Below are 26,084 nucleotides of genomic sequence, written 5' to 3' on the forward strand. Positions count from 1 at the left end.
TGGGGTTTTGCATTGTTGGCCAGGCTGGTCTCGAACTCCTCACCTCAAGTGATCCACCCGCCTTGGCCTTCCAAAGTGCTGGGATTACAGGAGTGAGCCACCATGCCCAGGCAACATAGCACATTCTCTATCTGAAAAAAGCATGACATTCCTGAGAAGGCACCCAGAACAACTCAACAGAAACATCTTCTAAACTTCTATGAAGCAGCAATGACTTGCTGGTGGAGAAGGGGGAAAAAAAGAGTGAAAATCAAAATTCTCTTACTGCTTTTTCATCCCATGTATGACAGTTTAAACAACTTTTTCCCTTTGAATATTAGAAGTTTACAGTCTTTCAGAGGCCAGACATCAGAAGAACGTGGAGTGACTGACAGACCTTGCACAGTCATTTGATCCTTCTGATTTGCATGACAATTCAGAGAATGGCAGCACAAGAGACTGCCTGGTCCAGCTCCCTCATTTCATCACGAAACTGACAGGCAAATTCAATGACTTTTGCAGCTCTCATATTCATTCATGAAAAATAGATACCAGAGTCTAAGTGTTTCATTTAGTGTGGAAATTAAGGCGAAAAAAATTTCCTCCTTAGCCCAAAGGAATTAAGTACACTGGATGAATGAGTTAATAAACAGCCCAGATCATCTAAGAGCCTTTAGCAAAGGCTTCTAAAGCTCCTTAATATTTTAATTGGGGTTTTTTCATGTAAGGAAAAATAGTTTCCCCCACCCCCCGCAAGAAAAATCTAATCTTAACATATATTCAAGTTATAATTGTGTGACTCTTTTAGGGTAGTTGCTAGACCCTGTATACGTAAATGTAAGAGACTTTCTTGCCTTTATTGTGAATACAAGTAAAACCACCCCTTTATTTAAGGGTGAACATCGACCTGCTTTCAGGGAAAAGCTACTGCCTCCAACTGAATGCCTCATCCCTTCAACTATCAAATTATTCTGTGGTCAGCATCACATACACTGGAAGAGACGCCAATAAATCCAGAGGGAAATAATTTAAGAATAATAAAACAACCTACATGAAGCAAATAATAAACCAACATCCAGAATAATGATGCTTAAGTGTTTGGATACCAATTCCAACTGAAAGAGTTCTCCTATTAACTCCAAGGGAAACCAGTTCTTGGCATCAGCTATCCAGGCAGAAACTCACATAAGGAATATAACTTCAGAGAAGTTTAAAATGGCTCTATACACCACAATTATACCTGCCAATTAATAGAGCCTATAATGTGCTAGGCATGCTAACATCTGTTATTCCACCTAATCTAAACAACCCTGCCTGGCTGGGCACGGTGGCTCATGCCAATAACCCCAAAATTTTAGGAGGCCAAGGCAGGTAGATCACCTGATGTCAGAAGTTTGAGACCAGCCAGGTCAACATGGTGAAACCCCGTCTCTACTAAAAACTACAAAAATTAGCCAAGCATGGTGGTGCATACCTGTAATCCCAGCTACTGGGGAGGCTGAGGCAGGAAGAATCTGTTGAACCCTGGGGGCAGAAGTTGCAGTGAGCCAAGATGGCACCACCGCTCTCCAGCCTGGGTTACAGAGAGAAATTCTGTCTCAAAAAAAGAAATAAAAATAAATAAATAACCAACCAACCCTGCCAGTTAGAATCATCATTCCCATTTTTTATCTAAGGAAACTGAGTCTCAGAAGGGTTGGTCAAGATCAGCCAGCAAATAAATTTCAGGAGCCAGGTTTATATCCTGACCTTTCTAATGCTGAAGCCAGAATTTCCCCCATTGGCCTGAAATTCACACAATTAATTGCTTTCCTTAAACATCTTTAGGAAACATCTTCGTTTTATGTGAGACAGTGGCACACACTTTGGCTGATGCATGTGCTCAGATGAGCAAATCTGATTAACTCTTGCTGACATCCAGCAGAAAGTTGGCTCTGTTGGAAGAGGCCAAAGGGCAGGGATGCTTCACCTGCACTAAGCAAAGCAGGGAAAATTAAAGGATTGGTTGGAGGGGGCGGGCAGGATGGCCTATAACAGTATGGCAGTGATAGCCAGATAGTAAGTCATCCCATCATGGGTATTATATTCATACTTTGAAAAAATAGAAAGAATTACAGAGAAGTTCTATCTAAACCACTATTAAAAGAGCTCCTGTGAAAATTTACAGGTGAATGCAGTAACTATATCTAAGCATGTGGATATGAAGGGAGTCCAAGAATTTGATGATACTACTACTTAAGAACAGTCTAACAGACATTCAGAAATTCCTAGGTGATTTTACCCTTCATTCATTCATTAATTTAGCCAACACATATTAGTCAAGCACATATCATATGCCTGTTTCTACTTTTTTTTTTTTTTTTTTTTGAGATAGTCTTGCTCAGTCACCCAGACTAACAGCTCACTGTAACCTTGAACTCCTAGGCTCAACTGATCCTCTTGCTCATCTTGTTGAGTGGCTAAGACTACAGGCATGTACCACCACACTCATTTATTTATTTTTGTAAAGATGGGGGTCTTGCTATGTTGCCCAGGCTGGTCCTGAGCTCCTGGCCTCAAGTGATCCTCCGCCTTGACCTCTAAAGTCCTGGGATTACAGCCATGAGTCACCGCACCCAAGGCCTGTTTCTAGATACGATTTGCATCCACCCTGTCCTAGGGTTACACCAGAGAAACCGTGTCTTTATCTTTATCTTTGGTCTAAGTGGTTCCTGGATGGCCTGTGGCATGTAACCTTTTGCTATTTTGGTTCCAGCTGAGTAGAAGGGCCTGTGACTTCAAAGTTATGGGAAGCAGAGGTCTTACATGTGGTGTTATCTGACATCATCTCAAACTGTCTTTAGAACCAAGAAGGACCCATGAGGCTGGAACAAAGTTATTCTGGGGATGAAAGGAGCTAAGCTACGCCTCCCTTAATCAGAGCAAGGCATCTGATGGGTGGGAGACGGATCTGACATCCCTTGCTCAGAACCCCAAATATTCTTTTGTGGAAGCTCTTTCTGTTTTAAGAATAACAAAGAAGAGAAAGTAAATGGGGTATAAACCTATTGAAAAGAAAATGGATAGCTCGCATGTTCAAAAGAACATAACTTAAATGTCTTCCAAAGATTCTGATTACATACAGGTTCTCCAGGAACCTGTCGTTATGTAAATGCAGGATTTGCTTAGTTGAGTACAGGAGTACAAGGGAGGTTATTAGAGATGGCAAAGTGTATGTGGAAAACTATCTCTGAAGCAGCAGCCTGCCTAGCAAACTTGACCTCAAGTAAATTAATTTGTAACACCATCCTTCTCTCTATGACAAAATTATTTTCGTTATAATTGTAAAAGGAAATAATAGCAATGGGTACCATAAGTGGAATAACTTATTTGCATTTTCTTAAAAAGGATATTGAAGGATACAAAGTAATCCTGTAATAGAGGCTGCGAATGAAGAAATACCCCCATTGGCAGGTTAAAGGTTTTTTGGGTTTTGTTTTGTTTTGTACTTTTGAGGCAGGGTCTCACTTTGTTGCCCAGGCTGGAGCACAATGGCGTGATCATAACTCACTGCAGCCTCAAAACCCTGGGCTCAAGCAATCCTCCCCCTTGAGCCTTCCAAGTAGCTAGGACTACAGGTATAAACCACCATGCCCAGCTAATTTTTTTTTAATTTTTGTAGATACGGGACCTCACTTTGTTGCCCAAGCTGGTCTTGAACACCCGGGCTCAAGTGATTCTCCCACCTCAGCCTTCCAAAGTGCTGGGATTACAGAGATGAGCCACTGCCCCTGGTCAAGATAAAGTGATAAATCCATTTGAACATTCTCACCAGGAAAGCCATGACATCTGAGCATGACTCCTGACTTCTACCTGAGCTTTTATTTGCTATTGTCACATTGGCTCTCTTAATTCCAGAAGCCTGAACCACACAGCCGTTCATATCCCAGAGAACAGCAAATCCAACTGTTGAGCCTCAAGAAACCTGAAATCCGCTGGCAGTTGAATGCCACCACATTGTTTGTCTGCAATGACAATTAACAGTCCTGAATGACATCAAATGTGATGTGTAATCTGGTGCTTAGCTAAGATTGGGGCCTGGAATCAAAAACAAGGCTATAAAATGAGGCACCTCACAGACTAAGCCAACAGCCTTGTGAGCCCCAAATATTTTGCATGATGCTGATTTCTATACAGGATCTGATTCAATTAAATTCAATCCATTTTAGTCCAACCAATGGATATGCCAAGTCCTGTGCTAGACAGTGGGTAGGAGGAAGGAGAATATGAATAAAATAATCCCTGTCTCAAATGCTCACAGCCTAGGAGGAAGAACATAGGAGACCCACGATCCAGGTAACAACAGAAGAGTGGCCTGGGTGCAAACACAACAGCGAGGAGAGGAAAGAGCTACCTGAAGGGTCGGGGATATGGACAAAGAGTGGGGTTTAAAGGAAAACCAACAGTTCATCAGGTAGAAGGCGGGAGAATTGCCTCCAGCATATCAACACCACTGAACATCACATCAAATTTCCTTATCCGTGGGTACATTTCAGGCTGAAGACAATATCCATCATTCTTATTTCAACTAGACAGCCACAAGGAAATTTGCAATGTCTATTTCTCACTTTGCACATACATGACAAAATATTGATGAAAAATAACCCATTACTGAGGACTTACTGTGTGTTAGATGTCACAATAGGTATGTTATTCCCACAATAACCCCCTATGTGTTATATATCATCTTTAAAGATGAAAAACTCTCAGTTAAATCAAGGTCACCTGGCTAGTCAGTGGCTCAGCCAGATTTTGTGGGGTGTTGTTTTGTATTTTTTTTTTTTTAACATTTCTCACTTTATTCTTATTTCAATAGCTTTTGGAGTACACGTGGTTTTGGCTACATGGATGAATTGTATAGTGGTGAAGTCTGAGATTTTAGTATACCTGTCATCTGAGTAGTATACATTGTACCCAATATCTAGCTTTTTATTCCTCACCCCACACCCATTCTCCCCATGCTGGGTCTCCAAAGCGCATTATACCACTCTGTATGCCTTTGTGTGAACATGCCTTATCTCCCACTTATAAATGAGAACATAACGGTATTTGGTTTTCCATTTCTGAGTTACTTCACTTAGAATAATGACCTCCAACTCTATTCAAGTTGCTGCAAAAGACATTATTTCATTCTTTTTTATGGTTGAACAGTATTCCATGATGTCCCACTCATTGGTCAATGGGCACTTAAGTTGATTCTACATCTTTGCAATTTTGAATTGTGCTGCTATAAATATATGCATACATGTGTCTTTTTTGTATAATTACTTGTTTTTCCCTAGGTAGATACTACTGGGATTGCTGGATCAGAGGATACAACTATTAGTTCTTTAAGAAATCTACATACTGTTTTCCGTAGAGGTTACACCAATTTACATTCCCACCAGCAGTGTATAAGCGTTCCCTTTTCACCACACCCACACCAACATCTACTGTTTTTCTGACTTGTTAATAATGCTCATCCAGATTTTGAATCAGATTTATCTAAAGCCAATGATCTAGCCTTAATCACCACCCCAAACTTCCTCTTTGTAAGTCACCAATATATCTAAACCAATCCCTTGTTTATTTAATATACATCCTCAAATTGACATAGTTCTCTTTCTGCTACTCTGTGGAACTAGTGCTAAGTGGAACTACTTCTTAAAATTGCTGAGACCAAAGCTCCTCCTTTCAGCATTTACCAAATCATAGAGCAAATGCCAGACCTACACGGGGAAGTAGAAAGACGTTTGGTCTGCAGGACTTGGAGCGATGGAGGAGCTTTCTGTGGCTTGGGGACTCCTCAATTCCAAAGCCTAGTTTTCTTTTTTTTGAGACAGAGTTTCACTTTTGTAGCCCAGGCTGGAGTGCAGTGGCACGATTTTGAGTCACTGCAACCTCTGCCTCCCAGGTTCAAGTGATTCTCCTGCCAAAGGTCCCAATTTTCTAAGTAGCAAGAGGAAGAGAAACTCCACAGCTGAAGTGACTCAAGAAAGAACTTGAGAGTTAATACTTTGCGTGCTTTATTACACTTAGGGTGTTTCTGATGCAGATACAGCAGAACTAAATGTACTCAACGGACTGAAACAAACAACAAAAAAATGCCTTTCCAAAGCTCAGAGGGCATCTAAATATTACCAATTTTTGAAAGGTTTATATTTTAAAAAAAAAATAGGAAAAAAATGAAGGAGAGGGAAAAGTCCATATGAAAACAAAGACCTGCTGAAATGCTAAAAGGTCAAAGATGCAGAATCCCAGCTCTGCCAACTCTTCCTGCTGAGCTGATTAAGACTAACCCTCATCTCCCAGCCCTGGCTCTCCCCACTACTCATACAAGAAAACATTACATGGTGGTCCACTTAATTTCTCCCGATCATCAGAAACAGTCCCTAGACAACTAAATCTAGGATCTTTGAATGTAGTATCAATTTTCTTGCTTTAAAGGAAATTATATCAAATTATGGTTGGAGAAAAAAACTGGCTAAGCATTCTTTTAAAATTCAGAACAGTCTAAATTATGGGGTTGCACACACGAGAAGAAAGTTTTGTTTTAATCTGATTTCAAAATCAATCAGTTGAGGCTGCTGCAAGATGAACTATGTAATTAGAGCAAACGACTCCGTTAAATACTGTTACAGCAAAGAAACAAGGTCAGAGTGGAGGGCAGAGACCAAAAAGACCTTTCTTCTGCTTTCTTCACTAAAATTATTTTTCTCTTTAGTAACAGGAAAGGGAAATGCAAACACTATATTTGCATATTTGATGTGCCAAAAAACATCGCATTAAATAATTTTAAAAGTGGATTTCTTACAAAATATTCACTTTATCACTTCTTGTAAAATAAATGTATCCTAGGAAAAGGAAGTAATTGTCCTTGAAAGAGTTACTAAATATACTTATTTACATTTAGCATGGTTTTCTCACACAAAACCCAATGACATCCATAAGGCCTGCAACACGAAGGGATTAATATTTCCATAGAAACAATTCTTTATGGAATCTCCTGATTTTTAGAAATAATTTTCAAGCAATGATGTCCTGTTTATTATTATTATTTTTTTTTTTTTGGAGACTTAGTCTCACTCTGTCTCCCAAGCTGGAATGCAATGGCACGATCTTGGCTCACTGCAACCTCTGCCTCCCAGATTCAAGCAATTCTCCTGTCTCAGCCTCCCGAGTGACTTTTTGTATTTTTAGTAGAGACGGGGTTTCACCACGTTGGCCAGGCTGGTCTCAAACTCCCGACCTCAAGTGATCCACCCGCCTTCTGCTCATTATTTTTAAAAGTTAGCCCAGCATAGTCATTCACAAGCCAGGTGAGGTGGTTCACACCCATAATCCCAGCACTTTGGGAGGCAGAGGTGAGAGGACTGCTGGAAGCCAGGAGTTCAAGACCAGGCTAGGCAACACAGTAGGACCTCGTCTCTACAAAAAATAAAATAAAATAATTAAAAAATTTAGCTGGTCTGGTGCTTTCCACCTGTAGTCTCAGCTACTCAGGGGGCTGAGGCAGGGGGATTGCTTGAGCCTGGGAGGTTGAGGCTACCATCTCTCAAAAAAAAAAAAAAAAATACATGCTTAATCTAGCTACTATTCCCACTTAGCTTTTGGAATTGAAAAGAATTTCAAAGTTTACTAAAAAGCAGGGAAGTGATACAAACATCCAATTTGCACAAAAGTGTTATTATGTCTTACCAGTGGAAATCAGGCATAATTGGGTAAGTTTTAGACACAAAGAAACCAAAATGCCTGAGAGATTGAATTTAGAGTGTTCCTCAAATGCTAGTGCTGATCACGAGCTAACATGAGTATCACAGTTTCAAAATGTAAAGAGAACATTTTTTCAGTAAATGTTTTCATTGAAACCGAAACCCAAAAAACAATGCCAGTCATCACAGTATGTAGTAAACGTAACTTTCAGAAACAAGGAACTGACTTGTTTAACAAGAAACCTGTATTCAGGGTTGGTGAAAGTAAACCAGGTCTGATGATGCATATCTAATCACCCAAGAAAGCCAATAAAAGTAAAAAGATTCCATTGGTTCATTAACTATTAAAATGCAACACCAAAGACACAGCCCCTTTAAAGCCTTGACAACAAATATTAACTTATTACACATACAAATTATGCCAAAACTAGCAAGCTTGTAATACCAGCAGCAATGCTGCTATTCAAATAATAAACAGGCAAAGTTATTCCTGCTGGTTAAAAGAATGAAAAACAGCTTAAGGAGTCAATTTTCAAGTACACGTAAAATGCAGTAAGTTGGGACATGGAAAAACTGAAAGTAGTAAAAGTAATTCAGTTACCAGAAAGGGATATAAAAATAATCAGCTCATTCAATGAAAACATAATGCAGAATTAGGTCAGCAAAGCTGAAAACATAACACAGAATTAGGTCAGCAACACAGACCTAGAAACCTGCTTCCTGTCTCCTGAATCCACACATAATTCAGTCCATGCTGGCTTCTTTTTCATGAACCAATCCAAGGATAAAAAGCTAGGACAGAAACACATTCAGGTGAAAGGAGGCCCCTCCTTCTATGGGTGTCAAATTATATCAACCTATGAGGCAGACTCTCAGAGTCATGGTCACTATAACTTACAGCTGAATGGAACAAAAACTGTCTCCATGAATAAATTCTGTTTTCATTGCTTGACCCAGGACCAGCCTTGGAAACTTCTTCCACATCTCTGTGACCAGAGACTCTGCCAGAAAGAGAGTAAGGTCGGAAAATCTAGCTCTTCCCCGTCCCTTCAAAACTCCAGGTGAGGTAGAGATCTTAAATGCGTTCAAGGACGGCAGCTGGGTGCATGAGGGGGTGTGTCCCATCTGGTCCTGGTTAAGACTTGAAAGAGCAGGGCTGGCTCCTCTGTCCATCTCCCTTTTTTCTCTTTTCTACACCACACCCAAATGGCTCGAGCTGGTGGCCAGAGATAAGAACTCAGAGACATATCTACCACTAGCTGACGGGCTCCCCGCTTGCCTATTGCTTCCTTTAAAGGGACCATTCGTGCATTTACCCAGGAACTGAAACCGACACACACCCTATTCTGCTGCTATTGCCATGTTTCTTTCTCTCTCTCTCTCTCCACCTGATCCTTCATTCCTGCCTCTCATGTGACCTAGGGACCAAAGACTCCTGGTGCCCTCCCTGCCCAGGAACTGTTTAAGTGACAATCTTTGGACTGGTTTCCTATTAGGGTACTGTACTGAATTTGCACCTTCCATCTGAAGAACTAGGGGCTGCCCTAGGCCTGATTTTTTCCAGGACACTGAGGAGAGCACAAAGTCAGGCTCCCAGCGCCAGAGTGACAGTCAGGCAGCCATAAACTGGACCTGATCAGACAAGAGTCATGTGGGCACATCTGCCAGTATAAACAAGGTTCCTGCGAGAGAGCCCTCCTGGTCACGGGTCAGACAACTAGGCGTTAGACCTCCGGCCAAGCAGACATACCCTGTGAAGGGCACACAGGGAACACCCATGCCCAGCACCCCTTCACTTCCCATCAGGGCAGCATTGTTAACTGCTCTGGTACTGGAACCTCAAGTTAGCTGAGGGCTCTCAGAACACCCGGTTCTCCTTCTCTCTCCCATTCTCCCCAGATTCCTGGGGTTCACATGGTGTAGTATGAGGCTGCCACATACGTGCCCAAAATGGCAACCCTTCGCCACTCTCCACTCCAACTCCACAATTCCTGCTTCATTAGTTCAGCTGGGGCGGATGGAGCTGGAAAATGATCTGATATTCTACTTCACATTACAGTAATACTTAATAAAGTAAATGTCTGACAGCTTCTTCTCCCCACCTCAAGTCCCCATGCGCTCTCTTAGCTAAATCAAACAGATCTCTAAGTCTGTGTATCTTAGGCAGTATGGAGAAGGAAGGGGGAGATAGGTTTTGAGAATGGGAGGCTCGTTTTCTGTGTCCTGATCAATTACACCACTTGCTGGCCTTGGAAGGAAGCATGGTATTTCCTGAAGGGCAAGAGAAAGGTACATCATGCCTACTCTCTTTCTCTCACTGCCACCCAAGGAGTGCAAGCCGGACCACATCCTCCCATCTCCTCTCCGGTCTTCTAACATTAACAGAAACATTAAGTCCTGACATATGCTTCACCACGGATGAACCTGGAGAACATTAGGCTACATGAAATAAGCCAGTCACAAAAAGACAAATACACAAAAGGACAAGTAAATATGATTCCACTTACACAAGGTACCTAAAGTAGTCAAATTCATTAGAGACAGTAAGTAGAACGGTGATCGCCAGAGGCTGGGAGAGGAGGAAATGGAGAGTTGCTATTTCTGGTTATGAAAAAGTAATTCACAGGCTGGGCATGGAGGCTCATGCCTGTAATCCCAGTGCCTTTGGGAAGCTGAGGCAGGAGAATTGCTTGAGCCCAGGAGTTCAAGACCAGCCTGGGCAACACAGTGAGACACTGTCTCTACAAAAAATACAAAAATTAGCCAGGGATGGTGGCACACACCTGTGGGTCCCAGATACTCAGGAGTCTGAGGTGACAGGATTGCTTGAGCCTGGGTGGTTGAGGCTTCAGAGAGCCAAGATAGTGCCATTGCACTCCAGTCTAGGAGACAGAGCAAGACCCTGTCAAAAAGAAAGAAAGAGAGAGAAGAAAGAAAGAAAAAGAAAGAAAGAGAGAGAGAGAAGAAAGAGAGGAAGAAGAAAGGAAGGAAGGAAGGAAGGAAGCAAGCTGAGGCAGGAGAATCACTTGAAGCCAGGAGGCAGAGGTTGCAGTGAGCCGAGATCATGCCACCACACTCCAGCCTGGGCAACAAAGTGAGATTCCGTCTCAAAGAAAAAAAAAAAAAGAAAGAAAAGAAAAAAAAGAGAAAGAAATAAAGAAAAGAAATTTACTTATTGCCACTGAATTGCACACTTGAAACTGGTGAGCTGGTCAGTTTTATATGATGTATATGTTATCATAATAAAAAATACAACAAAAGAAATGTTTAAAAAGGGGACAACCTCACCCATTCCTCCCCAACCCCTACCTCACCCATTCCTCACCAAAACCAGTTTTAGTCCCAGGACTTCAGCATCTATTCATACTCTCTGGTTCTACTAGGGGTGGACATATTTGTCACCGTGAAGGCGCCTGGCTCCTAGAGCCCTCTTTGGAGCAACACAGAGAGAGCCTCGACCGTCTCCTGAGTTGGTCTTAGAAAACAAGTCTGCCAGGGAGCTGAGGCTATTTTCCCTCCTTGCATTTTTGTTTTCTCCAAAAGTGGACCCCATTCCTCCCACACTTGTTCCTCATGCCCCTCTATTCCATCCCCAGGCCAAACTCTCAAGGGTTGGTTGTCTGAGTGACTGTGAGTCCCTGTTCACTTTTTTCCAGGTAAGCCAGAGTGTAACATAGACGAATCCATTTCCAACCCCGCGTGGATTCCACTGGACTCTTGGGAGCTGGAATGGAATTCATTAAATAATTGGGCCAGCCACTAGGAAAAAAATATGCAGTGCAATTTTCTCTACTTCTTTCCCATATGCTTCGTATCTATGTATTCATTCATTCACTCATAGGGATATTACTCACTAATTATTATCCATGCAGCTGTCTTGCACAGCTGTACCGTACAATGGTTTACAGCACATTATCTCTGCACTAGACGTGTGACCATGGTCAGTCTTTTCAACACCAAGTGCCTCGGTTTCCTCATCTACAAAGTGTAAACAACAGTCGTGCCTATCTCATAGAATTGTGTTAAAAAATTTAAATGTGTCCTGCATAAAAGGTTTGGGAAACATACCTAGCACATCAAGAGCATTCAAAGTAAGCTGTTATCTGAATTGGTTTATCATACTCAATTTTCATTGCTTACTAACAACGTGTGACATTTTTTACCCTCAATGCTTGACACGTTTGACAACTAAAATGCGCTTCTGAAGATTTAATCTGAAATAAAACAGTATTATCATGACCACTCCAGCATGGGGAGGGAGAACACCAAAACATTTGTATTGCATTTCTCCATGTCTTAGGAATACCAATGTATAAACCGTCCACTGCTGAAATGGATAAGTCAATCTGATAAGAGTATATTTCCTTCTGTAAATCAAAGCAGGATTCTTATAGTCTAAAGCGCCCTCTAGTGCTCCTATGCAAAAACTCCCAAGATAATGTCCCATCCCTATAACCAAGGTCTTTTTCTGCCCTGGACAGTCCTGGTTAAGGCGTATTGTCTCTCTAAGTTGTCTGGGTTAACACTTCCGTGGATTGTTTCATGTTAATGGAGAGTTATCATTAATATTTGCACTAAAATAAGACAGGATTGGTTTAGTAGCCCTTCATTTTATGCTTTCAGCCTTCACTGCTGTCTTGTGTAGCATTGCGCGAGACAGATATGAGTAGTAAGCAAAGATGTCACATGTGAGGCTAGGCATGGTGTCTCACGCCTGTAATCCTAGCACTTTGGGAGGCCAAGGTGGGTGGCTCACGAGGTCAGGAGATCGAGACTATCCTGGCTAACACGGTGAAACCTCATCTCTACTAAAAATACAAAAATTTAGCCGGGAGTGGTAGCATGCGCCTGTAGTCCTAGCTACTCGGGAGGCTGAGGCAGGAGAATCGCTTGAACCTGGGCGTTGAAGTTTGCAGTGAGTCGAGATTGCGCCACTGCACTCCAGTCTGGGCAACAGAGCGAGACTCTGTCTCAAAAAAAAAAAAAAAAGTCACAAGCAAGGCAGCTAGTGTTGACCCATTTCTATTTTCCCCTATCCTTTCCACGTGCAATGGAATCAACATGTTTCCCTTTCAAAGACAACAACGCACTTGCTTACAAAAAAAAAAAAAAAGACCCTCAGACAAGCAAAAGCTTCCAAGGACAACTCTGTATCCAGGAATAGCACTTGTGATGGCAAAAGAGTTCTCCAACAGCTGCTGCCCTGAACCCTTGGAGCTCACCAACTAGGTCTGCCATGGCCAGGCTCTGGTCTATAAAATGCACAGAACTGCCAAGGCATAGCTGGTGGGGTCCCTGAGATATGTGAGGGACATAGGTTAGGGGTGTGTGGAAGAATACGTGCAGGGAAAGGAGGCTGGAAGTACTGCCTCAGGACCATAGAGAAACCAACCTGGCCAAAATGATCAGTCATTTCTTAGATGAGGTGCATCTAAAAGTATTGTTATTGTTTGATGGTGCTTTTTTACTTTGCAAGACATCTTTCAACAATAGTAAGCTCAGAAGTGAAAGTTTAGGCCAGGTGCAGTCACTCACACCTGTAACCCCAGCACTTTGGAGGCCAAGGCAGGAGGACTGTTTGACCCAAGGGGTTAAAGACCAGCCTGGACAACAGAGCAGAACCCCATCTCTATTTTAAAAAATAATTTTTAAAGTAAATAAATAAAAGTGAAAGTTTACACTTCGTAAAATATTAACTGAGGAATATTCTATCCTCAAGTCAGTTGATGAATGTGAAATTGAATATAATGTCCTCATTGGCCACTCTCTACAAACTGATATCCAGAACCAAATGAAAACCCCAAAACACAAATCTGAAGAAGTTTTTGTTTTTGTGGTTTTTGGGGTTTGTTTTGTTTTGTTTTGTTTTTAGACAGAGTTTTGCTCTATCACCCAGGCTGCAGTGCAGTGGCATAATTTCCGTTCCATTCACTGCAACCTCCACCTTCTGGGTTCAACAAATTCTGACTCAGCCTCCCACACCTGGCTAATTTTTATATTGTTAGTAGAGACCAGGTTTCACCATATTAGCCAGGCTGGTCTCAAACTCCTGACCTCAGGTGACCCACCTGCCTCAGCCTCCCAAAGTGCTGGGATTACAGGCATGGGCCACTGCACCAGCCTGAAGTGTTATAATCTACATCAAAAATTAGTAGTGGCCAGGTGCAGTGGTTCACACCTGCAATCCCAGCATTTTAGGAGTCTGAGGTAGGACGATCACTTGAGGCTAGGAGTTCAGGACCAGCTTGGGCAACATAGAAAGACCTTGTCTCTACAGAAACAAACAAAAAAAAAGGCTAGCCAATTGCGGTGTGACACATCTGTAGTCCTAGCTACTTGGGAGGCTGATGTGGGAGGATCCTTGAGCCCAGGAGTTCAAGGCTGCAGTAAGCTACGATTGTGCCATTGAACTCCAGCCTGGGCAACAAAGCAAGACTCGGTTTCTATTGCAAAAAGAAAAAAAAAAGACTAGTAGCTATTTGGGGAATCCTGTATTTAGAGCTTACAAGTTATTACATGCAGCTGTGGAAGGTGCTCACATGACATTTAGATCCACTAATTATTCTCCTACACTGACTTTGCCAATTTTTATTTCATGTTTTTGTTTTCATGTACCAAAAGTGAAGCAAAAGCTATAAAGTGTTAAGATTGATTGAAGAATTTTATAAAAATTTCACTGTTGCTAATTTTGTATCAGTATTATCAAGGCTTCACCTAGAAAAATCAATTAATTCCAACAATGGTTTAATTTTATCTAATTCATGGAATCAATGTAAAGTTTTTGGAATTGTAGTCTGTTTAAGATGAAACATATATGACATAATTGTGAATCTTACTGTAAATTTAGCTTAAATTTTCATATTTAAGGTAAAAGTATTTGTTTTTGCAGTGATAATCTACATAAATATTTTGGTAGAACATGATGTCATGGTAAAAACAGTATCTTGGCCGGGCACAGTGGCTCATGTTTGTAATTCCAATGCTTTGGTAGGCTGAGGCAGGCGGATCATGAGATCAGGAGTTCAAGACCAGCCTGGCCAACATGGGGAAACACTGTCTCTACTAAAAATACCAAAACAAAAAAAATTAGCTGGGCATGGTGGCATGTTCCTGTAATCCCAGCTACTCGGGAGGCTAAGGCATAAGAATTGCTTGAACCCAGGAGGCAAGGGTTGCAGTGAGGTGAGATCCCACCATTGCACTCCAGCCTGGGCGACAGAGCAAGACTGCTGCCGTGGAGGATGCGGGAGAGATCTTATTAAATTAAGGTATCTAATTTTAAAGATGCAGAACTATAACTGGAGTTGGGTACAGTGTAAACAGAAGTCATAACTTCATCACCAAAGAAGTTACATTATTGTAACAATTGCAATGAAACCATATTTGTAAAAATTTACAAATTTTGAATATGCCAAGTAAACTACAAATTTTTGTGATAAAGTTGATAAGTTGATGTTGATTACAAAAATAAAAAATTAAAAAAAAAAAAACAACACCTCAGCCTGGCAGTACTGAACTTTGTTTCCTTTCTGCTACCCATTATCCATTGGAACTATTTAGTAAAATCAGCCTGTGTCTGACCAATAATACTGAACTTTATCATAAATAAGTCCTCCAGATTTAGTTTGCATTTTGTTCACTATCAGTTAGAAATTTTAATCAAAGAAGTCAAGGAGCATCAAACAAACAAACTTCAGTTTTTGGATAATTACAACTATTAAAAACCAGACTTACAAAGAGGGAGACACCGAAACATCCCAGCTACAGCAAAGGAGTTAGGAGATAAATTAAACTAATTGCCTTCAGATCCTGTCCAAGATTTAGTTTTGAGATTCCATAATTGTTCTTTGGAATATATCTACATGTGGGGAGAAACTTTTACATTGTCTACTGGATTGGAACAGAATTAGGAAGGTCTATGAATTTATGGCATCTCACTTTGAGGAAACATGAGAACAATCATAAAGGGAGATAATTTATGTGATAACCTTTGTCTTCTAAAAATATTTGTCAAAGCAAAGAAAGGGACTCTGAATTGAAGCAAAAAGAACAGTAATCAGGAGGTATATTTCAGCCAATTATTTATACTTTTTTTTTCTTTTTTTGAGATGGAGCCTCACTCTGTTGCCCACCCTGGAGTGCAGTGGTGCAACCTCAGCTGACTGCCTTCTCCGCCTCCCGGGTTCAAGCAATTCTCCTGCCTCAGCCTCTCAAGTGCCTGGGATTACAGGTGCCTGCCACCACGCCAGGCTAAATTTTTTTGTATTTTTAGTAGAGACAGGGTTTCACCATCTTGGCCAGGCTGGTCTTAAACTTCTGACCTCATGATTCACCCACCTCAGCCTCCTGAAGTGCTGGGATTACAGGCATGAGCCACCACACCTGACCTGTTTATACATTTTAACACAAAAAAAAATTACAATTAAGAACACTTCCCATTCAGCAGAATTCACTCCATTTTTACCAGATAACTTCGCTCTTCTAGAGAGATTATATTTCTCAAGTAAAAATATTATGGTTTACAGAGAAGAGTCAATCTCAATTTTATTCACATGCAGTATACCTTTAAAAAAGATCCAGACATTATGAGAAGTTAAAAATAAGTCTATTTCAGAAAAAAAAAAAAAATGCAGTATTGGCCAAGTATGGTGGCTCACATCTGTAATCCCAGCACTTTCAGAGGCCAAAGTGAATGAATTACTTAGGGCCAGGAGTTCGAGACCTACCTGACCAACATGGCAAAACCCTGTCTATACTCAAAATACAAAAATTAGCTGGGTGTGGTGGCATGCGCGTGTAATCCCAGCTACTTGGGAGGCTGAGGCATGAGAATCCTTTGAACCTGAGAGGCAGAGTTTGCAGTGAACTGACACTGCACCACTATATCTCCGGCCAGAGTAACACAGCAAGACTCTGTCTTCAAAAAAAAAAAAGGAAAAGAAAAAATGCATTATTCCAAAAAACACCAGCATCAGAAAAATGACATGATATTTGAGACAGATGAGCCTAAGAAACTGATTAAGCATGTACTATGTCACAAAAATAATCATACACCTATGTTATATTCATTATTCTGACAATACTATTCTGATAATTTTTTATTTTGTTTTAATGTACATAGATATTTGTTACTTTTTAGAAAGAAATTCATTTTCAAAAGTTTTTAAATAGAACTACTTTATAGGCCTATGCATATAATAAAACGAATTTATCAGCCAATATGTAAATGTTAGAAATTATATTCAAATATATGTAAATTATATTGTATGTATTATTTTAGTATCGTTTTCCATTTTCTAAGTGTACTGGTTTGGAAAATAAATTACCCTAATAAGACCTACCAAGATGGGAGTGGTGGCTCACACCTGTAATCCCAGCATTTTAGGAGACTGAGGCAAGCAGATCACTTGAGGCTGGGAGTTCGAGACCAGCCTGGTCAACATGGTGAAACTCTGTCTCTACTAAAAATACAAAAATTAACCAGGTGTGGTGGCGTGCGACTATAGTCCCAGCTACTCGGGAGGCTGAGGCAGAAAAATCACTTGAACCCAGGAGGCGGAGGTTGCAGGCAGCCAAGATAACGCCACTGCATTCCAGCCTGGCGACACAGTAAGACTGTAAAAAAAAAAAAAAAAAAAAAAAAGCCAGGAGAGGTGGCTCACACCTGTAATCTCAGCATTTTGGGAGGCCGAGGAGGGCGGATCACAAGGTCAGGAGGTCAAGACCAACCTGACCAACATGGGGAAACCCCATCTCTACTAAAATACAAAAAAACAGCCAGGCGTGGTGGCACGTGCCTGCAGTCCCAGCTACTCAGGAGGCCGAGGCAGGAGAATCACTTGAATCCGGTCAGCAGAGGTTGCAGTGAGCCAAGATTACTATAGCCTGGCGACAGAGCAAGACTGTCTCGAAAAAAAAAAAAAGAGCTACCATTTCTTAAGAGATTACTCTTTAGGAAGCACTGTGCTTGAATCAATTTACTCTCTACAACTACTCTGAAAAGTGGTTATTTTCATCTTCATTTCACAGAAAAGTCCACCTAATGATAGTGCAGAACAGGAATGTGTGCCCTTTCTCAGCCCATACTCCCCACTCACCATCTTCTACTGTGTCTTCCCTACATCAACAGGACACACCACTGGCCTGCCAAAGGTGGAATGCACTTCCAGTTAAGAACCACGAATTCCGGTCCGCCATGCCCTCTGACCCCATCACCCATGTGGCCAAGGCTGTGCATATTCTGGAGGGCAGACTACAGCTATGTGAAAATAAATAAAATTCTGCCAGAACCCAGAGAAACCTTAAGAGAGATGTGACTGTGATCTGAGTCACACGGCATGTAGCTGTAACTTCTGCTTCTTAAATTAAAACTCTTTTCCTCATTGTTCTTGTTCTGTAAATGACCAGGATAGACCAGAGACAAGACTTCTTCTTCTTCCAGTCACTGATCTTTGTACAGATTAACTGCCTCCTTTATTATCCTTCACCTAATTCAACCCAGATGATGCAAAATCTTCAGCATGGAACATTAAATTTACCTTTCTTGAAAGAAAAAGACAACCTCAACTCATCAGATTATTTAACTATGCATTACGCCTTATATAGAAAGATCACAAAATTCTGTTAAGCTTCCCTAAACTCTGTCTGTATAAAGGATGCCAAGCTTCTATACTTTGGAACACTGACTTCCATTCTTTGGAATATGTAGTTCCTGGATGATTGAATGGTAATCTCAAAGTTTGCACTTGCATAGACTCTCTTCAAACTCTGACCCTTTGGTTACTTTAGGATGACAGCTGTAAACCCAAGCAATTAACGATCCTCATACCTAAGAGAGTCACAATTACCCCGTGTCTTTCAAACTACGTGTCTTGTGTGTGTGTGTGTGTGTGTGTGTGTGTGTGTGTGTGTGTGTAATCTCCAGTTCTGGAAAATCTCTTATTTTGCTTTAAATGGTGTCCTAGACACTCAAGGGGCAGACCATAATGTATAGCTCTTGCATTAATGTGAATCAAATGGTATTTGATCTCCAACCTTAGTATCATTAAAATTATAAATTGTCTCTGGCTATCCTATAATACAGACTATGCGATGAAATATAACAATAAAACTCTAATTATAAGTTTTGTACTAAATTTAGCATTTGGAACATACTCTGCTCTAGTGTCACTGTTGAGACTATCAACTCTTTTTTTTTTTTTTTGACAGGTTCTCACTCTGTCACCCAGGCTGGAGTGCAGTGGCATGATCATAGCTCACTGCAGCCTCAAACTCCTGTGCTCAGCGATCTTTCCACGTCAGCCTCCTAAGCAGCTGGGACTACAGTTACACACCACCATGCCCAGGTAATTTTTGTATTTGTGGTAGAATGGGGTTTCACCATGTTGCCCAGGCTGGTCTCAGACTTTTGGCCTCAAGCAATCCGCCTGCCTCGGCCCGCACAGTGCTGGGATTACAGGTGTGAACCACTGTACTGGTAAACTCTTAAAATACCATTGTGTTTAACGTAGGTACTTATTTTTTTAATGCTTTCATTGTATTTTAATTGTCTCAGTTATGTTTAGATGTACAAAAGGTTTCCCTTCAAAAACAAAGACATTAAAGGCCGGGCGCGGTGGCCCAAGCCTGTAATCCCAGCACTTTGGGAGGCCAAGGCGGGTGGATCACAAGGTCCAGAGATCGAGACCATCCTGGTCAACACGGTGAAACCCCGTCTCTACTAAAACTACAAAAAATTAGCTGGGCATGGTGGCACGTGCCTGTAATCCCAGCTACTCAGGAGGCTGAGGCAGGAGAATTGCCTGAACCCAGGAGGCGGAGGTTGCGGTGAGCCGAGATCGCGCCATTGCACTCCAGCCTGGGTAACAAGAGTGAAACTCCGTCTCAAAAAAAAAAAAAAAAAAAAAAAAAAAAAAGACATTATTTAGTAGACAGCAACATGTACTAGCAGATAATGAAAATATATGAAGTACCTGTTAAGTAGATTACTCCAAGGATGTATCTACCTAGGATAATAGATTAAAATGTTACCTAGGCCTGGTGCAGTGACTCATGCCTGTAATCCCAGCACTTTGGGAGGCTGAGTCAGGTGGATCATCTGAGGTCAGGAGTTTGAGATCAACCCAGCCAAAATGGTGAAACCCCGCCTCTAGTGAAAATACAAAAATTAGCTGGGCGTGGTGGTGCACACATGCAGTCCCAGCTACTTGGGAGGCTGAGGCAGGAAAATCGTTTGACCCTGGGAGGCAGAGGTTGCAGTGAGCCGAGATCGTGCCTTTGCACTCCAGCCTGGGCAAGAAATCGAAACTCTGTCTCAAAAAAATAAATAAATAAAATGTCACCTAATAAAAATGATATAATAAATGTTGGGGACTCAGGGTTGGAGGGGAAGGGACAGAGAGAAGTGAGAGATAAAAGACTACACACTTGGTACAATGTACACTGCTCAGATGATGGGTGCACCAAAATCTCCGAAATTGCCACTAAAAAACCCATGTAACCAAAAACCACCTGTTCTCCAAAAACTATTGAAATAAAAATAAGTAAATAAATAAAATGTTGCCTAAAAGTAAGAGGTTTGTGTTGGATTTAGATATCCCCCCCAAATCCTAATACGGTTTGACTTGAGACAAAGATATGATTGCAAATAGTTCATTAGGGAGGTATAGGTATCGCTCGTAGGGGAGCGGGAAAGAGAACACTGCTAATTAAGGATGTGTTGTTAATCCAAAGCTAGAATTTAACCTCAGCAGGAAACACTGAAGGCAAACACAGCCCTTATAATCATTCCATCCAGCGGTGGGGGATCTGGAGTAATTATACCCCAACTCCCATCAGCCCCTGATTGAGGACTTCTGGGGGTTGGTATTTCCAGATACGACCAGTCGAAAAACTCTAAAGTATAAGAAAATGATAAGATCTTAAAAGAAGTGGGCAGGGCGCTGATAGCATCTGCTAGTCCTTCCAAGCCTAAAATACCTTCTCATATCAAGTAATTAAGCAAATACCACCATGCTGGCTGCCCCGCCCCCACACCAAGCTCACAACAAAACAAACAAGGGTCAAAGTCTAGTAGTGATGGGCTTTAAAGTAATTGTAGCCAAGGAAGATAATTCTAATTTAAACACTCTTTTCAAACAAAAAATTTTAGAATATAAAATAATTGAATATTATTAAATGAAAACAGCAGAAATAAAGATATTATATTCCAGCTGGGAGCAGTGGCTCACACCTATAATCCCAGCACTTTGGGAAGCTGAGATGAATGGATCACATGAGATCAGGAGTTCGAAACCAGCCTGGCCAAGATTGTGAAACCCAGTCTCTGCTAAAAATACAAAAGCGCCACTGCACTCCAACCTAGAGACCCTCTCTGCTTCAAAGAAAAAAAAAAGAATACGGAAAGATTTTATATTTTATATTCTGTTAGAATATAAAGGCTGCAAATTATTTTGAGAAAAATCCATGAAATTGGCCCTATTAAATGTAACAAGGATTTCTCAGCCTAATCCAAACACGTCTATGAATCATTTCTTGATTGAGCTTGAGGTGTATATAAACAACTAGAAATGATTGAGCTGTGTATTTTAATGCTTCAATGAAGGGAAGGCTTTGCCCATTGCTCCCTAATTGATCCAAATGGTTTTCTTTTTTCTTTTTAAAGAGAAAAATCAAGGTTTTCATGTGTTTTTGTTTGTTTGTTTGGTTAGTAATTTGCAGACAACAGTGTTGTTCTCCAATATAAGCATGAGGCAGGAGAGAGTGGGATTTGTTTGCTTGCTTGTTTGTTTTGGAAACGTACTGATGTTATTTACTAAGTCCCAAAGCACTCCCTGTCTGTGGCTGCCCCCAAGTTCAGGCAGATGAGCATTCTGAGAGCTGCTCAAAATAATGCAGTTTTTTCTAGATATCAGATGGCAAGCCTACAATCTGTTGAAAAATTTCTCACCTAATTTTCACCTCTGTGTATTACTCGCCAATTTTACATCAATCCTCCCCTCCAAAAAAATGATAAGCATTCCCATGGTCACATCCTGGGCGGATCTTAAAGAGTATTGAAAATAGAACATGCAGCTGTTAGCTTCTCCAAACACACAATCCAAAGCATTTAAATGCCCAGTCTGCAATGCTGGCAATGAAAGACAGGAATAACAGTCACTTTTTATACCAAAGATAAATGCTGGATGATGCCTGAAAAAAGGGGGGTCAGCCTAACTCATAGGCAGAGAAGAATACCACCAATGTCAACTGCAGGGAAAGCTCCCTGGGAAGGATACACAGACTTGACTAATTAAAGGTCTTTAAAAGAAAGAGCAACTTGGTTTTGTTAAATTTTGAAAATATTGCTCTCAACTGCTCTTTAAAATTATGAGCATATCAGGTGCAGTGGCTCATCCCTGTAATCCCAGCACTTTGGGAGGTCAAGGTGGGCAGATCATAAGGTCAGGAGTTCAAGATGAGCCTGGTCAGTATGGTGAAATCTCATCATAACTAAAAATACAAAACTTAGTCGGGCATGGTGGTGCACACCTGTAATCCTAGCTACTCAGGAGGCTGAGGCAGGAGAATTGCTTGAACCCGGGAGGCGGAGGTTGCAGTGAACAGAGATCGCGCCACTGCTCTCCAGCTTGGGTGACAGAGCAGGGCTCTGTCTCAGAAAACAAAAGAAAAAGAAATAAATAAAAGAAAATAATAAAAATAAAATTGTGAACAGGATTTAAAACTCTTCAATAAATACAATGAACAATAAAATACATTAGTTTCAAATTTGAGCTGTACGGAAGGGAAATGAGTGTGATTAAAGAGGGAAAAACAATGATACATATGTGTTACGTGAAGCAAAAGCTACAAAAGATCAAGTATATCATAAAACACCTTGTGTTCTGTGTGTGTGTATGTATATATGCATATATATACATATATTTGTCTATACTAGAAAGCTTTAGAAGTGTATAAAATAAAATGTTAGTTCTGATTTTCTCTGGCTGATGAAATTTTGCGGATTTTCATTTTCTTCCTTACACACTTAAATATTATTTAATTTTCTGGCATGGATATGTCCTACTTTTATAATTAGAATAAATGATATGAACTCTATTGACTTTGAAAAATCAGGGAAAGATAAAATAAGAAGTAGAGAAAAGATAGTGGAAGAGAAGAGGGAAAGGAAAAAAATAACTCTTCATTCAGTCATTAGACGAAGAATTATTTGGTCAGACACTGTGTGAGAGTACAATAATTACAGACCGTGGTAGTGGCTGTTTAGGAAACAGAGGGCTTAGAGAAGGGGAAGAGAGTACTATGTGTAGCGTGGTCAGAGAAGGCCTGTCTGAATAAATGGTTCAGCTACACTCCCCAAGAATGACAGGGAATCCTATGAAGAACCGTGGAGAAACAGCCCTCATGCAGGTAGACCTTGGTGACCTCAAGCTGCCCAGTGTGGCTGGAATTCAGGGAGAGATGGAATGGAAACAGAGGGTTGGAGGTGACTGGAGAGACAGCAAGTGCCAAACCCCTTGGGGACCTGAAAGCCAATAACAGGGAATTTGCATTTTAATCTCAATACAAGGAAAGCCATGAAAGGATTTTTAGCAAGGGAGAGAAGTCATCAAGTTTACACTTTAACTTGATCACTCTCACTGCCCAGTGGATTGAAGAGAGACAAGGTAAGAAGGTGGTCTTTGTCTTCACTTCATTGTCATTCACTCCCTCCTCCTGCCTCTTTCACCCGTGCATTGCTGATCACCAAAATCCCTGTGGCATTATATGCCACCCACAAGATAGCACTGCACCCCTGCAAATGTCTAATAGTCCTTGTTCATTCAGCTCCTGAGTTCCTGCAACCTTTACCCCAAGGCCATGAACCCATCCAGACCCTCTTACTAGAGATCCTGCCACACAGACCTCTTGTTCCTTAGCTCACATCAGCCTCCTCTGGGAGAATAACCCCAATTCCCCATTATGACCATCTCCTTTGTCCCCTTACTGACCTCCTAGTTGAAACTCATGCCACCTTCTGTGTTCCTGGAACTAGATGTCATAGTGTGTTCTTTGCAAACAATTTTAATTCACGGGACTATAAAATGCCTCACGTTGAAAGGAAGCTTAGAGATATTCTGGTGTAGCCTGCAGGTTTTCATGACAAAGAAACAGACCTGGCATGGTTAGAAGATTTTTCTGAGGTCTCCAAGGTTAGGGAGTAGCAAAGAGTAAACCCTGGGCCTCTGACTGGGCTGGAGTTCCTTGCATGATTTTAAAGCAATTTTTAAAAACACCATGGAGTGAGAGTGCTTTGTGTTTTAGAAAACACTTCAATGAATGGCATCTCGTAGAATCATGGCAGCCCCCAAGTAATAGATATAAATTGAAGATGAGAAAGGTGCAGTGCTGAGAGAGCCACAAGCCAGGACTTGGACTCAGGTCTTGTGGCTCTAAGTCCTGCAGAAACTACGAAAGCTTTCCTATTGTCCAGAGTTAGTTCTGGGCATCAAAATTAGAGGTTTCCTATTTCTGCTCATTATTATTGGCTAATGATGCCCTTGTGTGTATTAGTTCTACATTCCTTTGAAGATCAGATTTTTTTTTACAGCCCTATCAAGCTCTATTTGCCCATGTAATTATTGGTGTTTTTCCTTTTTATTTTTTAATTGCCACATAATTGTACATATTTGTGGGGTATACAGTGATATTTTAATATATGTATTTAATTTGTAATGATCAATTCAGGGTAATAGCATATTCATCACTTCAAACATTTATTATTTCTTTGTGTTGGAAATATTCAAAATCCACTCTTCTAGCTGCTGTATTTATTTTATTTTATTTTTTGAGATGGAGTCTCACTCTGTCACCCAGGCTGGAGTGCAGTGGTGCGATCTTGGCTCACTGCAACCTCTGCCTCCTGGTTTCAAGCAATTCTCGTGCATCAGCCTCCTGAGTAGCTGGGATTACAAGCATCCACTACCACACCCAGCTAATTTTTTTCTATTTTTAGCAGAGACTGGGTTTTACCATGTTGGCCAGACTGGTCTTGAACTCCTGACCTCAAGTGATCCACCCACCTCTGCCTCCCAAAGTGTTGAGATTACAGGTATGAGCCACTGCACACAGCCCATTCTAGCTATTTTAAAATATACAATAAGTTAATGTTAACCATAGTCATCCTACAGTGCTGATGGAACACTACAACTCATTCCTCCTGTTTAACAGTTGTTTTGGGTTTTTTAAATCTACTTTTTTTTTTTTTTTAATAGAAACAGGGTTTTGCCATCTTGCCCAAGCTGATCTCAAACTCCTGGGCTCAAGTGAATCCTCCAGCCTCAGCCTCCCAAAGCACAGGGATTACAGGCATGTGCCACCACATCCAGCCTGATGATTTTGTAACTGTTAACCTACCACTCTCCTCTCCCCGCTTCCCCACTCCCCTTCCCAGCCTCTGGCAATGACTATTCTACCCTCTACTTCTATGAGATCAACTCTTTAAGCTTCCACATATATGTAAATACATGCAGTATTTGTCTTTCTGTGCCTGGCTTATTTCCCTTATAACATCCTCCAGGCTTATCCATGTTGCTAAGAATTATAGGATTTTGTTCTTTTTCATGGCTAAATAGTATTCCATTATATATATATATATATATATGAAATGGAATACTATTTTATATATATATTATATATAAATATATAATATATAATATATATATATAATACTATATATATATATATATATATATATATATATATATATATCTCACATTTTATTATCCATTCATCTGGTGATGGACACTTAGGTTGATTCCATATCTTCGCTACTGTGAATAGTGCTGCCATAAACATGGGGGTACGGGTATCTTGAGATCAGATTTTTTAATGTGGTCAAGGAAGAACTTTGTCCAATCCTGGAAGTTGATTGGAATGAGGGTAAGGGCTTTTGAGCAGGAGAGAAACTTAAAGAACAAATACAATGAAGAAAAGAGATGCCCCAGGGGCTGTGTTTCACACCTGTAATCCCAGAACTTTGGGAGGCCAAGTTGGAAGGATTGCATAAACCCAGGAATTCAAGACCAGTCTGGACAACATAGTGAGACACCATCTCTACAAAAAACAAATTAACCAAGCATGGTGGTATGCAACTGTAGTCTCAACTACTTGGGAGGCTGAGGCAGGAGGATTGCTTGAGCCCAGGGGGTTGAGACTGCAGTAAGCCATGATCGCAATGCCACTACCTTGCAGCCTGGCTGACGGAACAAGAGTATATCAGAGAAAAAGAGAAAAAAAGGAGGGAAAGGGAGGAGGGAGGGAAGGGGAGGGAAGGGAAGGTAGAAGGAAAAGGAAGGAAGGAAGGAAGGAAGGAAGGAAGGAAGGAAGGAAGGAAGG

General features: G+C 41.0%; 1 protein-coding gene across 3 annotated transcripts in view; it reads right to left on the reverse strand.

The window, feature by feature from the left end:
- Positions 1–26,084, reverse strand: part of RNF144B (ring finger protein 144B) — a 193,942-nt gene that overhangs the window by 131,382 nt on the left and 36,476 nt on the right. The window contains exons 1-2 of one of the 3 annotated variants that reach the window (XM_032247740.1): positions 8,608–10,132; positions 8,415–8,501 (exon numbers count right to left, since the gene is read on the reverse strand). The exons of the other annotated variants lie outside the window; for them this stretch is intronic. The gene's annotated coding sequence lies outside the window, so the exon portion shown is untranslated. Of the gene's footprint in view, positions 1–8,414; positions 8,502–8,607; positions 10,133–26,084 lie in introns of those variants that run through there. 3 annotated transcript variants of the gene reach the window in all.

The sequence above is a fragment of the Sapajus apella genome, unplaced genomic scaffold (assembly GCF_009761245.1).
Source record: "Sapajus apella isolate SASKATOON/1434 unplaced genomic scaffold, GSC_monkey_1.0 scaffold63, whole genome shotgun sequence".
Classification (NCBI taxonomy): domain Eukaryota; kingdom Metazoa; phylum Chordata; class Mammalia; order Primates; family Cebidae; genus Sapajus; species Sapajus apella.